The following is a 17,572-nucleotide window of genomic DNA, read 5'->3' as shown; positions in this document are numbered from 1 at the left end:
GGGCCACAGTGACCTTTGACCTCGACAGCTTGATGGAGCTGGGCAGCCGAAATCAAGAGACGTTTATCCAGACTGCGGGGTGGCTCTGTATGTTTACACCTGCCAAGCCTCTTACGGAAAAGAACAGCAGGCCGCTGCTTCTCGGGTGTCAAGGTGGTGGAGAAAAGATAATAACTAGTGTCAGAATACCAGGTTAGTTTATGTAAAAGCCCAAAATGTAACGTCCACCTCACTGATGGTTAAAACTGAAATAGGACAAAAATACATGTTTTTAAGAGGCATATTACAAAAAAAATAGCTTTTTGGAACATAAAAGGATAATTTAATCACTCAATCTAGCTCTGTGCATTATTGGAAATGTGGGCCCTCCTGACAATACATTTTGATACAGTACAGTATACATAAAACAAAAGACTTTGTTCCAGGGCGAAGTATTGTGAGGCCGTACCAAACAGTTGGGACATGCTTTCATGCAAAGTTCAAAGTTTCTCTGTAGGTTTAGAAAAAGTCAATAAATCATTGTGTTAGTATTTGATGATCGAAGAGGACCACCAACAGAAGGAGCTGAGTTTATTATGTTATATGGGCCCAACAAAACTTCCGGAACCAAAACCAATATATCTGTTTTTTGTGCAATCTGTCAAAAAACTGCAATGGGCTTAATGAGTAGGCCATCCTAAAGTATTATTAAAGACTATCTTTGGTCCAAATCAGTAATTACCTTCGCATTGAAAATGCGGAAGGTTATGTTTTGATCGCCGCGTATTTATTTGTATGCGTGTTATTCGCCTAACTCAAAAAGTATTAAACCGAATCGCATGACATTTGGTGGGATGGTTGGTTATCATCAGAGGACCATTTGATTAGATTTTGGGATCGATCGGGTCAAAGGTCAAGGTCATGAAAAAGGTCAAAATCTTCTTGAATCGCATGAAATTTGGTGGGATGTTTGGTTATTATCCGGGGACCATTTGATTCGATTTTGGGATCAATCGGGTCAAAGGTCAAGGTCATGGAAAGGTCAAAATCTTCTTTTTACCATAGCACGGTCAATTTTTATCCAATTGGCATGCAACTAATGCCAACATGTTCATAATGCAATGCCCAATCTTGTGATATGCGAAGGTATGCGCTCTACCGAGTGCCCATTCTAGTTTGAATTGTGCCTATGCTTGTAAATGGCATTTGAAAGGCGCGTGACCAGCCTTTTCGCTGCGTTTTATTACCAAAAAGCTTCATGGCACTCGATTGACCACACAAACTGAGCCCTTGCCTTCAGCTAGTCAGTAAGTGGTGCTACGACTGAAAAAAGTTCTTACAGAAACTATCTACTATCCCAAAGACTCTCATGAGCTCCTTTTCTTCGTGGCAGACCGTGGACACTGCACAGGAGCCCCATTCCCCTGCCCAATCACAGTAAATCAGTGTTGCGCAAGCAAACTCGCACGTTGCTAGATTTACTGTGAACTTCGCCTCTGCCAACCGGTCAAACAGCGCTTTAATCTGCTGCCTGTGAGAAAACCAAGAGTCAACATAGACCACTAAATCCTCAAAATAATCTGCACAACCGGCCGGGCCAGAGACGGCACGATTCATGAGCCGTGTTAAAGTGCCCGGAGCATGTCTAAACCAGACTGGCGTCATTTACAGGAATACAGCTCGGAGTGATAAAAGCTGCCGCTTCACCTGACAGTAAACCTTCAGCAGATCAAATGTGTTGGCAATTAGAGTCACCCTCCATTATGTGCAGCCAAGCAATGGAAACAAAATCTTGCTTTATCCACTTGTTGATCTTTAAAAAATCTGATCAGAACCTGAGTGTCTTCTTCCTTTAAGGAACCAACAAACATGGAGAAGACCAGACGATGCTTACCTCAGCATCTTAATATTTACACTAAGCAGGTAAGACCATAAAAATGCTGACGGGTAGGCGAGTGCTATGACCCCCATCAATAATGTGGTCAACCCAGTTAGTGTGGGCGAGCATGTCCCCAAATGAATCTGGATACTTAAAAATCAGCTCAGGCTGTGCTTCTGGAAAATGGAAGCCATCTAAACTCTTCTGGGTCCCTGAATTCTTCAGACAACCAGACAACTCATCAGGCTCGAGTATCGCGTCAATACTCTTAACTGACGCGGTATCAGCCACAGGACTCACTGCCATCAGTTCCTGCTCGTCAGCATCAGGTGCACGAGAAGAGTGAGCATAACAGTGTTCAAGCAACTTGACACGGAACATAAAGGTTTCATCGGCTTCCTACGACTCCGAGTCAAATCATTCTCCTCTGAGATATGTTTAACCACTGGATACTTTGCCTGAAGGGGTGAAAGCACCACAGATCTCGCCGCTCGCTTATACACCTCCAACTTTCGCAATATTTTGCCTTTTCAGTTCCAATTTTTGTGTCCTTTTCATTAGATAACTTGAATGGGCACTCGGTAGAGCGCATACCTTCGCATATCACAGGATTGGGCATTGAATTATGAACATTTTGGCATTAGTTGCATGCCAATTGGACAAAAATGTATCCTGCTATGGTAAAAAAAAAGATGTTGACCTTTTCATGACCTTGACCTTTGACCCGATTGATCCCAAAATCTAATCAAATGGTCCCCGGATAATAACCAATCATCCCACCAAATTTCATGCGATTCAAGAAGATTTTGACCTGTTCATGACCTTTGACCTTGAACTTTGACCCGATCGATCCCAAAATCTAATCAACTGGTCCCCGGATAATAACCAATCATCGCACCGAATTTCATGCGATTCAGTTCAATACTTTTTGAGTTTTGCGAATAACACGCATATTAATAAATAAATACACGGCGATCAAAACATAACCTTCCGCATTTTCAATGCGAAGGTAACTAAAAGCAATTATTGCTGCTCGAAGATAAGGGGCCCTGATGCAACTGAAAGTGCCTTTCCTGATTCATAAAGACGAAGTCCCTCTTGCTTAGCAACCAGCAGCCATTTCTCAAACAACTGCAGTTTGACCATAGCCTTTACATGTTCATATAGCAGAAGAGGGAGGTGGCCAAGCAAATAAACAAATGATGTATTAAAGGCAACAACACAAGTGGCAAGCTTAAACTACCCGTGGCATGTGGAGTCAGTGATTTCAGCAGCAGAGATAAGTGCAATGTAGTAAAGTGTCCAATCACAAACCATGATGTCACCAAAAACCAAATGGTGTCTCAGGGGGGAGAGAGGGTTTCTTAAAGAGTGCACTGGCGCACAAGACCCGAGCTCAGGTGTTTCCACTTTGCTAATGACCCTCTGCCACGCCCACCTCCAAGACCTACCACACAGAGTAACAGGGCAGAGAGAGGTGTGTGTGTGTGCGTGTGCGTGTGCGTGTGTGTGTGTGACTGAGTATAATTGAATCCCTTATGCAAGCAAGTGAAATTCAGCACCACCACTGGTTGTGTTCGTAGTGCACCAGAGCCGCGCGGTAATCCACTCCCTCAGATTCCTCCTCACTGTCCCCCACATGCACTACATCTGGTTGGAACTGGTCTGGGGCAACATGCCAATGTTATGCCAGAGTAGAGCACAATTAACTGTGCCTCCCTTGTTCTTTTTTCACATCATTTTTCAGGCAGAAAGGGATTAAGGATCCTAAATCTTTTCTTTTCTTTAAGACCATTCCAGGCAGCAGACCTCCGTTATGGTGGTGGTGGTGGGGGGAGCATCAAAGTTCCTGAAGAATTTTAGTTGCATTCAGTGTGAAAACCAGTCTGACCTGTGGTCTGTCCTCTTCATCCCTTCCCTGTTCTGACGGCCCCTCGTTCTTTCATCTTCTGTGTGTCTTCTTTGAATTCTTCTTTCCCGTCTCTTTTCTCTCCTCCTGTTCTTTGCTGTTTCTTCAGACTTAGTGTCACTGTGTGGCTGACCTGAGGTTATGAGAATATGCAATTCCATGATGATATAACTTTATGATGCTACTGCAATGTGATCAAGAGGATTTATTCTGTCTCCTTCCACACCATGAAATCATCAAACCCAAGTCAGGGGAAGAATATGTGTCAGTAACCGACATTGGGCCGGTGTTCATTTAAATATAATTAACAATTTGTCTAGTCGGCTACTTGTATGTTTCTCTTTGTAGAGTCGGGATTGTTTTAAGTTGGAGTCAAATAAACGTGTGCTGTTCTTAGTTTCTTGAAGAAATATCAATTCAAGCTATTCTGTTAGTGTGTGACTATAATTGACTTATCTATCCTTGTGTAACTATTCATTTGACCACTCTGTAATGTGTACCTACTCTTTATCTACTACTGTTCTACTCTTCATTGGCAACACATTCCCATGCACATATCTGTGTGGGGTTCCTCAGGGTTCGGTTTTAGGTCCATTTTTCTTCAGTCTTTACATGCTACCAAGAGAAAGAATGCTCCAATCTATCTTCACATACGCTAATCATACCTGTGCATCTCATTAAAAAAAATCAGGCTCAATTAACTAAATTACAAAACTATCCTCAAGACATTAAAGGCCAATCATGTCTGTAGGAGCCATTTTCTTATGTTATTGTTACTTTGGACCTCCCACTACTATGTGGGGCAAGTTTGCTGTACGTATGTTGTTGTTTGTCCCTTCTTAATGAGGTGAAGTGGGAGGCCAGGTGTTGCTTATTGACGAGACCAAACAGTTTTTGACCGTCGGGATGTGAGCCTAGGTCTCCTACGAAATTAATGATTGTGAATAAAACCACAGGAGAAATGATCGGGACTCTTGGTCTTACTAAAAACGCGTCTAAACCTTCGGCAATGAGCAGCCAGTAGTGGCCCACGTTAAACAGGTAACGGGGGCACTACACTTTAAGTCAAAAACTTGGCTCGTGGAGGAGCAGCGTCGAACGGGATCGGCGTCAGGGCGACGGAGCGGCAGTGCGGTGAAGCGGCGGCAGTGCGGTGAAGCGGCAACAGTGTTGCGCTACAGGAGCAGCGGCAGTGCGGTGAATCGGCAGCATAGCGGACCTACAGGACCGGCGCTGAAGTTGCAGCGGCAGCGCGGTGAAGCTGCGTCAGAACGGCGCCGTGTTGGAGCTGCGCGGGCAGAGGTGAGCTGGTGGTGACTGTATGAGCCAGAGCGAACATTCAGAACTGATTTGCATCACCGACAATGGAAGGACACGGAGCTGATGCAGATACCATGGACTTCTCTACGACGAAACGGACTGTTAAATTAACAGAAAAAGCCCTCATGGAAAAGATCATGAATCTGCAAAAGGACAGAAAAGGGACTCTTCAAAGAGCATGCAGTCTCAGAGAGACAATTTTGGGTTTGATGAGTGACAAAGGTTATGTCGAAGAGGTCAAAGGTACATTTGAAAAATTCAATGTTCTCTGTGGGGAAGCAAAGGTTAAACATGAAATGTTGTTGATGGTTTTACCGAAGGAGGAGGTGGAAAATCAGGAAATGTGGTTCAAACTAAAAATGCTCAAAATCAATGTATTTATTACTGATGTAAATGAGTGGCTCCTTAATGGAAAGGACCCTACAACTGAAGGTGATCATGATGGGGTGGATGTTAAGCCGCAGGACAGCATTTCAAATGTTGGATCTGTAAGGTATTCTCAAAACTGGGGCACTACGCAGATGGTGGAGAAACAGGCTTCCGGACACGCATGGATTAAGTTATCAACATTTAATGGCAAGAAAAGTGAATCAAACATTCAACGCGCTCTTCCTCGTGTCCAGGCTGCCGGCTCCCGGCCCGGGAGCTCACACCCTCCTCCGTCGAGCTCACCTGAAAAAGAGGACGAGCTCTCTAAAAACACGCCGTTTCATAATCCTCTCTTGCGCCGGTCAAACGTCACTTCCGGTTTCAGTCGCTTTCACAATAAGATTCCCGTCAATTAAAGTCACCTTCACAATAAAAGTCTCTTGTTATAGTAAGTCACGGATTTCAACCGGCTTCGTCAATCTATAATACTAACATACAGTCACTCTCATGCAACATACATTAATTCTTGCCATTTACATAGAGTAAACATTACCCCTATGCTTCATAATACATTAATAACAATATTCTCCTTAATATTGTCTATTATAATAACTTTCTATATGTATTAATTTAAACCATAAGACCTCTGCAGATGTTATCAAAATAAACTATTACAACTTAACAATCCCTCCTTTTATACTTATCCAATAGTATAAACAACCCAGTAATAGCCCTTTTATTTTGACCCTCTATGTAAACAAACATTGTACAACATTTTTATAAGCACTCATTATCATTCATCATCCCTGTGGAAGAACATCACTCCCTCCTTGCATCCCTGCTTCTCAAGGAAACTAAATAACACGAAGTGTCAGTGTGAATGTATTCATCACACAGGTGAATAATCTTGCTGTCCTGATGGTTCCGGTTGATGTAACGTGTGCACTGTCTAAGTGTCTCTGTGCAGGTGTCTGTGCATCCCTGTGAATCCAGTCCCTCCGCATACCCGCTCGGCACTCCTTCTCGTCTCAGCATCCCTCCTTTCTCCAAGCAGATTGTCAATGATGGTTGTGATCGTCCCACTCAGCTGAGGGAGCATGAACTACTGCGTCCACAGACTGCAAGCAGTTAACTGTCTACCAGCAATTCACACTCACTAAATCTCAGCTGAGGACTTCTCAAGGATCTCGGCTTACATGCAGCTACCTGCATGCCGTGGTTCTCTGCCGTCATCCAAAAGGTCGGAAAAGCCTTGTCTCTCTGGAACCTGTCTCATACCTCCCGGGCGTCCCAGCCCCTGGGGAGATATGATTCCTCATGGTTTTCACTGGCTGCGCCGTCCGTCGGTCGGTGGATTCGCATATCCACATGATGTCATCTGTCCCTCTTCATCGTTCTGTCCTCTGCTCCGAATGGCATCGCAGGTGTCCTCAGCATGGCTCTCCGTCTGCTCCTCAGTCTCTCTGAGCCGGGTGATGATGGTGTCCGATGCTCCTGTGGTCAGCTCCTCATGGCAGGTCCTCACAGCAGGCAGTCAGCACACGATGGAGGTCGATGCTGGGCGTCAGGTGTAGCTGTTGGAGAAAATGAGAAAACACAACACCACACAGCGGCCACTAGGGCGGCTCTATACAGAATGTGACACTTGACTATGAATAATTGTCTATATCATAATGTCTATATTTAAATAAGTATCAAATACTTTCTAGGCTTGAATTCGCAATCTTTAACTGAGTCGGAGGAACAGCTTCTCACCCGTGGGAGGAATCATCTATTAAATGGCCATCCGTCGTCCAACAGAGTCTCAATTACTTATCCAATCCAATCTAACTTTATTTATCTTTAATGGTTATGATAAATGTAATTGATCCTATCTATGGCCCTTGACTAGGGCATAGAAATATTCAAATCCTACTAGGATCTGATAGCAGGCAGGTATTCGTCCAGCACCCTCATTTCTCGTGCTCGAACCCTAAAACAGCTTATGGGGAAAAACAAAACATTTGCACATCGAGGTGCCATTAATGACAGGAGACAGTGAGCAGTGAGAGTCGATGTTATCTGCACACATCTTCCTGTGTTGCAGTCCTAACTCTCGCTCTAATGTCTCAGATATGAACATAATTACAAAAATGTGAAATGGTGTCACTTGTGTGAGACCACTCACATCGAGGGCGCTCCGAGGTCCTTGCAATGACTTCAGAGCACCCCATTCGCCTGGACTTAGTCCACTGGCTCCTGGTGGGCTCCGGTAACCTGCTCAAAGAAAAACTTAACTGTGGTTAGTTCATTCCTCAAATATTCTCCAAAGCCACGCCATGAAATCTGCTATCCCCTCCCTGGGCGATAGTCTGCTCCTGTGTGAATGTGAATGTGTTAAGTTGCAAAACTGTGCCAGTCAGACCTGATCACTCCTCGAATGCCATATCTCTGTCATGTAGGGATGCCACCAGAGGATGGAGACCTCCTGCTCCGTTCTTCTGGGATTCACATGAGAGGGACCATGTGCCTGTCTTATGAGTCCTTGACACATCTTCGCAGGTGCCACCATGCGTCCATCATGTGATCTCCAGAGACCCTCTTTCTGGCTGGCTCCTTTGTGTGCCCACTGATTCTGCTCATAAACTCCTGCTTCTTTCTGCATGCGCTTAATGTCCTTTAATCCAAGTTTCGGGAGTTCCGGTGTGTCAATGGCTGTCGTTGCCTCTTGCCACCGTCGTTGTCAAGTTCTGATGTCCTTTGCATTTCATTCCTGCTACTTTGTGTGGTAGCAGGATGACAGCTGGTAGTTGCTCCAACTGGCTTCTGTGCTTTACTGGTGCATTTGCTGTAGTTAAGAATCCTCTTCTCAACCACTGGGGACCGTCGACATGCACGGCTCCATATGCATAAGCTGAATCGGTGTAAATGTTGACTGATTTTCCTTTGGCGTGTTCCAGTGCTTTTGTCAAAGCCACTAATTCTGTGAGCTGTGAAGATGCTGGTTGTGGGATGATTTCAGCTGCAATGGTTGAATGTCTATTCCCTTGTTGTTGATGTTGCTCTCTTTTCCTCTGTGGCAGTGTCCATCAGTGAACAGTGTTCAGTCAGGACTGTCCAGTGGTTCTTTCTCAAGTCCATTCTGACCTTGAGATCTTTTCGTGCAATCTCCGTACAGTTATGTGGTTCTTCCAGGTTAACTTGTAATCCGTCTGCCATGTTGTTGGGCTCGTTGACAAAGTTGGTGTGTGGCTGTTGTAAGACTTTTGAGATCTTGTCTTGTTGCTGTCATAGAGAACGCACTTTAAGTCAAAAATGTGTGAACGCCTTGTTCTGTGTTGACCTCGAGCTCGTGACACATTACAGGGATCCCAGTTGCTTTGTGCAACCTGCTCACCCCTCTATGGTCTCGCTTGAGCTGTAGTACATTAGCTATCTCCTCTATCCCTCCTTTTTCTGAAACAACATTTGATTTAGAAAACTCAAGGTGGACGCATGTTGTGGTCGGCTTCTGATGTTTGGCCAAACTTCTTGCTTGGATCAACGTTCTTGTGATGTCTCTGGATATTCCACACTGACAGTGTTCAAGTGGAGAGTGGTGGTACTTCATGGTGCAATTAGGCAATGCACAATCCTGAGGTGCTGCTCCATCGATGGCTGTGATGACAGGTCAGGTGACAGGTGACAGATGACATGTGACAGATGACAAATGACAGGTCCTCCTCTCGGTCTTCTTCTTGCTGGCAGTCCGGCATCCAGTATCCAAACTGGAGGAAAACATGGCTCACTGTCTCTGGGATCCGCTTGTCCCTGTTGCCAAGGAATTATGGCGTCTTGCTTCTGTTGGGAGGCAGGCTGGTGTTGTCCTCCCTCTTGCATGAAGGTGCTCATGGCTTTGCTGACCTCCTGCTTCGTTGCTGTGAATGAGTGTTCTGCATCAGTGGTTCATGTCAATGTGGCTTTCAGGTTACGGTTTCCTGCTTCAGCCAACATGTCTCGGAGTGGCTGTGTGAAGTCAGGAACGTGATGGCGGCGGTATCCAGTTAGGCCAAGGAATGACAGCATGTCTTGTACAGTCTTTGGTTTTGCTGCACTCAAGATGGCAGACCTCTGTCCTGCAGACAATGCGCTGGAGTCTCCTGAGATGAGTTTTCCCAGGAATGTCACTGTTTTTTCTTGCAATCTGTGTTTTAGAGCGCTGGACTTTATAACCTGCTCTGGTTAGCATGTCTTTGGTCACTCTGAGGCAGACTGCAGCAGTTGGTGCGGCAAGCAGTATGTCATCTACATACTGTACGAGAACTGTGTGTTCTGGAATGGTGAGGTCTTTTAGGTCTTGCTTCAGGGCTGCATTAACTAATCCCGGGCTGTCTCTGTAGCCTTGCGGCATTCTGGAATAGGTGTATTGTCTGTCTTCAAACGTAAAGGCAAACATAGCCATACTTGCTTTGTCAAGGGGCAGACAAAAGAAAGCATTTGGCAAGTCAATGACAGTGAAGTATTGTTGTTTTGGTGACAAGCAGGACACTGCTGTGTAGGGGTTGGGCACTTGAATGTTATGTGGCGTTGTGGCACTGTTGATGGCTCTCAAGTCATGTTCCATCCTCCAGCCTTTGTTGCCGGATTTGGGAACTGGCAATATTGGAGTATTCCATTTGGACTTTGTGTCAATCAGCACTCCTGCTTCTTACAAGCCTTGGATGGTCTCTCGTATGCCGTCCTTCTGTTCTTGCTTCAGGGGATAATCATTTCCACGTTGTGTTGGGCGGTGTGACCAACATCGTAGTCTCCACTTGACCACGGTTGGGGCGGCACGTCTTTTTAGCATTTCATCAGTGGCAGGATGGTTGGAATGTTCTCTCCCATGATTTCTGTCGAGGTCAAGTTGTTGGAGCAGTCCTTTAGAATACGAATGTTGTTGTATTTTCCACTAGTCACCATCGGGGGTGTGTGACAGACAGGGGGACGTGGTAGAAATCCACCTTACTCTTGAGACTGCTTTCATCATGGGGCCAAGAGTTCTTGCTTCGTGGCCTGCTCCTCTCAGCAGTGTGATGTGAAGGGCAGAGTCAGATTGCAGTGCGTACCAGTCTCGTTGGTCGGGAGACTGCAGGCATTCAGCGGCAACGCCTTCTTTTAATGTCTCCTGGTCTGATGACTTCAATGTCACCTCCTTTTCTTCGTCCCAGGCTTGTTGGTAGGCGTCGTCGACAGGAGTGGTGTAGTTGTAGGTGCAGTGATAGGGATCTTCATCTGGTCTTAACTTGATGCCAGACAGGTTGGCCATGTCAGGGGTAAAAGGCCACTGTGTTCTGATGGCAGCGAACAGGTGTATATTGACAGTGTCCACATCTTGGCTGTTATGGGCAGATGAGCAGCCAGCATCTCTCTCCAGGTCGTCTAGCTCTCTCAGCGAGGAGCATTTTGCCAGGATTGCCCTCACGTCTCCGACTGCCAAGGGATCGGTGGCAGCATCGAGTGCCTTTCCAGGGGACTCCTCCTCCCTCTATGGGGGCAGCTGGACCGTGATGAAGTATATTCCTTGGGCTGTACGGCTTGTACTGGGTGACCCGGTGCTGTGAGCTTGGATATGCTGTTGTTCTTTGTCTTGGGGGCGCTCTGTCTGTGGTAGCGCTCTTGTATGGGGGCTGGTATCTCCTTAGTTGATGCTGGAAGTCATCTGTTGGCGGAGTCTGCTTGGCTCTCCGTGGGGACCTAGTTCTCTGGTCCAGCTTGTAGGCACGTTCAATGTGACCTTGAAGTCCAATTCTTGGGATGAGTCTTGCTTCTGTTGTTGTGGTGCAGACTCATGAATGCAGCTCCATTGTTGACTGCAGGTACTGGGGGGCAGGACTGATGGCTGGCGGGGTGGTCATAGGTGTGAGAGCATCTTGATGGGCCTGGGGGTCTGTACTAGGGGTGGGGGTCGATGTACTACTGGGGGAAGGGGAGTTCTCCCGGTTGCATCTGGCTTCCAGTGGCATCTGTGGCTGGGCTCTGGGCTGAGCAGGGGATGATGGGGCACTTTCTTTCTCTCCTCTTCCTTTCTTTTCCGACTTTCTTCAGCTTTCTGCCTCTCCTCTCGTCGTCTCTCCTCTCGTCGTCTCTCCTCTTATCTGTTTGTCACGTACTTTAACTTTCTGTCTCTCCTCTTCTTCTTGCTGTCGCTCCCTTGTCCTGGACTCAGCTGAATCCTTCTGCAGCTGTGCGACCATGCTACGTGGGTCTGACTCAATTCTGCCTCCTTTGAGTTCAACCACTGGGCCCTTGGTTCCGGGGCTGCCTCTTTATGCAGGGTTCCAGTCGGGGAGCTTCTTCTTTGTGAGCGTTCTTGGCTTTGGCGCTCTCTGCTGGTCGGGATCGGAACCACTTGTCTTGCTTCTGGTCTTCTGCTGCTAAGTCTCTGTTCTTATGTGGGCCCCTCCAGGGTTGTTACATCAAGTAAGCCCTCTGCATGCCATTCCTGCTGCTTCCTCAGCTTCTTGTAGTGGTGCAGTCTGTCGGCTTTCTCTACCATTCATGGCAGTGTAGAGAAACATTCTCTATCCAAGCGACAGGGGTCTTGATTGACGTCGATTCTGACATTGTTAAAGGGATCAGGTACTGATAGGCTTAATATATGTAAGGAAATGTAAATGTAGAGCACAGAAAAATCCTATTTTATTCTACCCTATGTGTCTAATTGTGGGTGCGGTGCAGTTGGGGGGAAAAAAATCCAAATTAGGTAAGCAATACAGTGAAATTGAACAGCATGAAAATGTTCATTTAACAAATGGGAAAAAGGTGTTATTGTAACCAATGAAACAAATGTTATTTCTTCTGTGAAATGGGAGAAGCTGTTAATTTAACCAATACTGTCAATTATGAATAAGCCGACCGCAGAAATCCAAAGACGCCAATCTGCGGAAAAGCAAATGACAAATCAATAACACAAGGCAAACGTCAATAATTGAAACTCAAAAATTGACAATCTGTCAAAGGCAACTGATAAAAACACGAGCCATTCCACAAACAAGCAATAATGGACAAATCAAACAATCCACTGTAATCCAAAAATGGCAATATTAATCAAAAACCAAGAAACTCTCAATTCAATATGGTTAGGTTAATCCCTAGCATGCCTGGTCCACTAGTAGGCGCCACCTCGAATGTGTAATGGCGTCCTAACTTATGTAAATGTATTCAACCCCCACAACATGTGGTCGAACAAAAGACCAAATGTCCCTCCTTCTCAGACGAATGCAAAATGGTGGATTTAACACAGGACAAACATAAAACAAAAACACGCTGTACTTTTCGTATCCAAGCGGATCAGAGGGTCCCCTTTTGTAACTGCGACACGTTCAACACGACGGTCGCCACGCTTACACGAGCAACCTCACTGATTTATGCGGTCTAATGAGCTTGTAACTACGACACAATTCAAAATGACGGCCGCCACGCTTACGTTATGTAACTTTAATCTCGTAAATAGCATCGATCACGCACTAACTTAGGATTTTATATTGGATATCTAGCGTTGTCTCAGTGAGACCCCGCGTCGTCTTCGTCCGATCAAACTATGTGCCAAACTACCAAGCTAATGCTACAGTCACACCTATAGGCCACAATGGGGGTAATGATCCTTGTCCACGAACTGCCACGCAACTGCACATTTATCAGAATTGTCAACGAAAGACCCGAACATCTATGCTGCAACTTGACAGCCACTATATTGGTCCTGCTTGGAAGTACTAGCTCTCATGCACATCAAATAGCCGCAAGTCTTGTCTACAAAAACGTGTTACTCACAAAACAAACGAACGAGGAGCGCACAATATGACAAAAAACATGAACCGCGAAGCACACACAAACGCTGTTGCAGCAGCGACACACCTGGTGTAAAGCGCACACACAGGCCACTCGCACACGTGGCACACAGCCTCACCAACAAGGCCTCGCACACAGCCTCACCAACAAGGCCTCGCACACACACACAAGATAAAGCGTAGAAAAACATGAAAAGAGACTGGACAGCGACACACCTGGTGTGGAGTACACACAGGCCACTCACACGCACACGTGGCACACAGCCTCACAAACAAGGCCTCACACACACAAGATAAAGCGTAGAAAAACATGAAAAGAGACTCAAAATGGATAGTCTCTACAAGACAACACGAGGAACGTAAAAAGAGAACAGAAACAATTCACGTGGAAGGCGTGAGACAAACGATACGAGGAACGCACAACATAAAAACACAAACAAACACCAAGGAACGTAAAAAGGAAAAAGAGACAATTCATGTGGAAGGCGTGAGACAAATTATGCGAGGAACGCACTAAAGAAAAGACACAAACATAACAAACACAGTCGCGCACACACGACTCTACATCAGCGACACAAACAACGTGCGACGGACCACGCGGCCAACCGTGGGAGATCTGCACCAGTAAATGTATCGCAAATCGTGTAGAACATGCTAACGCAACTGGAACAAAACACACATAAAACACAAAAACACAGCGTCGATTGCTTGTTAAACTCTCCGGCGGGCTTGTGCCCTCCGTCGTGCTCTGACGGCATAAATAGTTCGATAGCTTAGCGCGAGCTACTCACCTCACACGCGTCCTTAGTCCCGTAACTCTGGCGGGCCATTTCTTGCCATTTACATAGAGTAAACATTACCCCTATGCTTCATAATACATTAATAACAATATTCTCCTTAATATTGTCTATTATAATAACTTTCTATATGTATTAATTTAAACCATAAGACCTCTGCAGATGTTATCAAAATAAACTATTACAACTTAACAGATCCAATACTTTCAGCAAACGCTCAGGGCGAACTAGTAATGTTTCAATAGGTAGCAGCAGGTCTTCAGTGTCGAGCATGTGCCTTTTAGCAGAGGCAGAAAAGGCTGCGCTTGTGGCGCGTGCTGCAGCTCTACAAAAGAAACATGCTCTGGAAGAACAAGGGGACCAATTAAGGAGGGAAAGGGAGAAACTTGAATTTGACACTGAAATAGCAGCAACTATGGCAAAGCTAGCAGTGTTGAATGCCGCAAAAAGTGAGTGTGTTTCAAAAGCACATTCAGATGGAATGGAATCATATTTCAAAAAAGGAACTGCGCTAAATCCTCAGGCCACACCGTACAAACCACAGCAAGAAGAATCAATTCCACAGAAGTATTCCATCTCTGCCAACACTCAACCAACCAGAGCCGTTAATCAGACAGGAACATCCGATCAAATAAAATCACACCAATCGGATGTAAATCTTGGTGTTTATCAAGCAACACCATCTCAAGGCAATCCTCAAATACCTGGAGAGCTCTACAGTCTGTTACAAAGACAAAATGAAGTAACAGCACTCCTTATACAGACACAGAACTCTCAGTCTCTTCCACACAGAGAAATTCCTACTTTCGCTGGTGATCCACTTCATTGCAGATCCTTTATCAGAGCATTTGAGCATTGTGTGGAAGCTAAGACAAAACCAGGGGACTGTTTATACTATCTGGGGCAATTCACCAGAGGGCAGCCTCGAGATCTGGTACGTAGCTGCCAGCACATGGCTCCAGAGAGAGGGTACTCTGTGGCCAAAGACCTTCTTCGAACACACTTTGGAGATGAATTGAAAGTCACAGCTGCCTACATGGACAAGATCATTGGATGGCCTGCTGTTAGAGCAGAAGATGTGGAAGGGCTGCAGGCATTTGCATTGTGTGTAAGAGAATGTTGCAATGCTATGGAGGAATTGCATTATTTGGAGGAACTCGACATGCCAGCAAATATGAAAATGGCAATGCAGAAGCTTCCCTACAAGCTCAGAGAGAAATGGAGGGCAGCTGCATGTGACATCTCTGAGACAAAAGGTCGCAGATCTGACTTTAAGGGCATTGCCAAATTCATTGAGCACGAGGTAAAGGTGATTTCTGATCCCGTCTTCGGAAACATCCAGGACCCTCAGTGTGGTGTAAAAAAAGGCGGCGACAAAGTGAGGTCACGACCGGGTTCACAATTCACAAGTAGTAGTTTTGCAACCGTTGTCTCTGTGGCCGCTGGGCCAGCTATGAATGAAACCCGAAGTAGCATTCAGACTCAAACAGAAAATGTGTCGCATACAGCCGTCAATATTTCCTGAATATTTTGTCATGGTGGACATGCATTGGAGCACTGTATACCCTTAAGGAAAAGAACCCATAGGGAAAAATTGGACTTTCTAAAAGAAAAGAGGGTTTGTTTTGGGTGCATGCACACAGGACATATTAATAGGAGTTGCAATAAGCGCTTGTCTTGCGAAGTGTGCAATCAACGTCATCCCAGCACTTTGCACATTAACACAAGAGAAGGAAGCAAAGGCGAAGATCAGCCAAAGGAATTGTCAGTGAGTGGCACGACTGTCTCAACTTGTGGGCATACAGGGGCCGGAGGCAGTAACGGCATCCTTCCAATCTTACCCGTCAATGTTAAGTGTAAAAAGGGAAACAAAATCATACAAACTTATGCATTCCAGGACCCAGGGAGTACTGACACTTTCTGTTCGGAACACTGGAGTTGATAAGCGTGTCTTCTTGTCTGATCAATACGCAACTGTGAGGTGCACGAATGGACCGAGCGGCCAGCTGCTGATCACTCACTCAACAGCCCGACCTGCACGAACAGACGGTGCGCGCACAGCGCGCAAAACAATTTTTTGGGAGCACCGAAGACCCATTTTGACCCAGGAAAAACCCTGAATTATAATTAGCCAACCAAAATCGTGTGAAAATTAGGTAGTAATAAATACAGTGAATAAAATGGTACAAATATATGTTAATAATAATTTGTGGCCCTTTGCACCTGTTGTGGTTTAAATGTGGCCCTCTTGGCCTCCGAAGTTGAGTACCCCTGGTCTAGACGTTCCTCGAATTAATGCTGATGTCGATTTGTTGATTGGCACAAACGCATCAAAGATAATGGAACCATGGGAGGTAATCAACAGCCGTGAAAATGGGCCATATGCTATTAAAACCCTATTGGGGTGGGTGATTAATGGCCTCCTTCAACAATACAGGGATGAGCTGGGGAGTGGCTACCCCTCTGCCACTGTTAACCAAATTTCTATAAAAAACCTGGAGGAATCGCTGAGGCTCAGCGAACACAGGAGTGAGGAGCTCAGGGAGGAGTTAGCCAATCAGAGGGCAGCATTCACCAGTCGGCTCCAGAGCCTGAAGAAGGAGCTTGAGTCTGAGGGCGGAGCTCTACGAGGGAGAGTGGAAGAGGTGGAGAGAGCAGCAGGAGTATTTGCCTTTGTTACAGGAGCGACAAAGGTGGCGTAAGGAAAGACGAAATCTTGTTCATGGAGACATCGTACTTGTAGCAGATGCTACAGCTCCACGAAGTTCCTGGTTACTCGGAAGACTTCTAAAGACATTTCCTGATAAGAAAGAACTAGTGCGTTCTGTTTGTCTGCAAACCAAGACGAGCATAATTGTGAGGCAAGTGACCAATAAAGGCAAACCCCAGAACCATACACGGTGCCTCATTAGGGTTATAGGAGGTTATTATGAAACCGTCTGTTTTAGGGGGTACTTTTGTTTTATTTTCTGTTGTAATGTCTCCTTATATAAATGTATGATTAATTGTTTTGTGCGCTGCCAGAAACAATTAGGGGCCGGTGTGTAGGAGCCACAAATTATATAACATTAAACTTCAACTTCAGACACTGACATGCTACTTTAAGTCATGCATGCACCACCTCACTAGTCATCTTACTGCCCTCCTGTTGGATGTAATTCAGTTTAACCCATGTTGCACATGGCGGACTGTCTAACTGTTGCTGCATATTCATGTACATCACTCTTATATTCCTTTAGGTTAAAACGTGTTGTTTTGTTATAGTGACGGGCAGACTATAAGACTACTTTATGAGCCTTGTGCATGTAGCCTACTGCTTTAATCAAGGCTCACCACGGAGAGGACTCCAAGCAGTGCACCCTGCTGGTGCAGTGTGGCGCTTTTATTATGACCATCCATCAACCGGTTCAGACTGGACGGATGGCAATAGGTTCACGGAGAGAGCATCGCCTCCACCCAGCCCCCATCGTCAGCACACCCAAGTACCAGCTAGACCAGGCAGAAGTATATATATAACTAAATTGAATTGTCT

The sequence above is a fragment of the Pseudoliparis swirei genome, chromosome 17 (genome assembly GCF_029220125.1).
Source record: "Pseudoliparis swirei isolate HS2019 ecotype Mariana Trench chromosome 17, NWPU_hadal_v1, whole genome shotgun sequence".
In the NCBI taxonomy this organism is placed as follows: domain Eukaryota; kingdom Metazoa; phylum Chordata; class Actinopteri; order Perciformes; family Liparidae; genus Pseudoliparis; species Pseudoliparis swirei.
The sequence above is the reverse complement of the archived record's forward strand: the minus strand, read 5'-3'. Positions refer to the sequence as shown.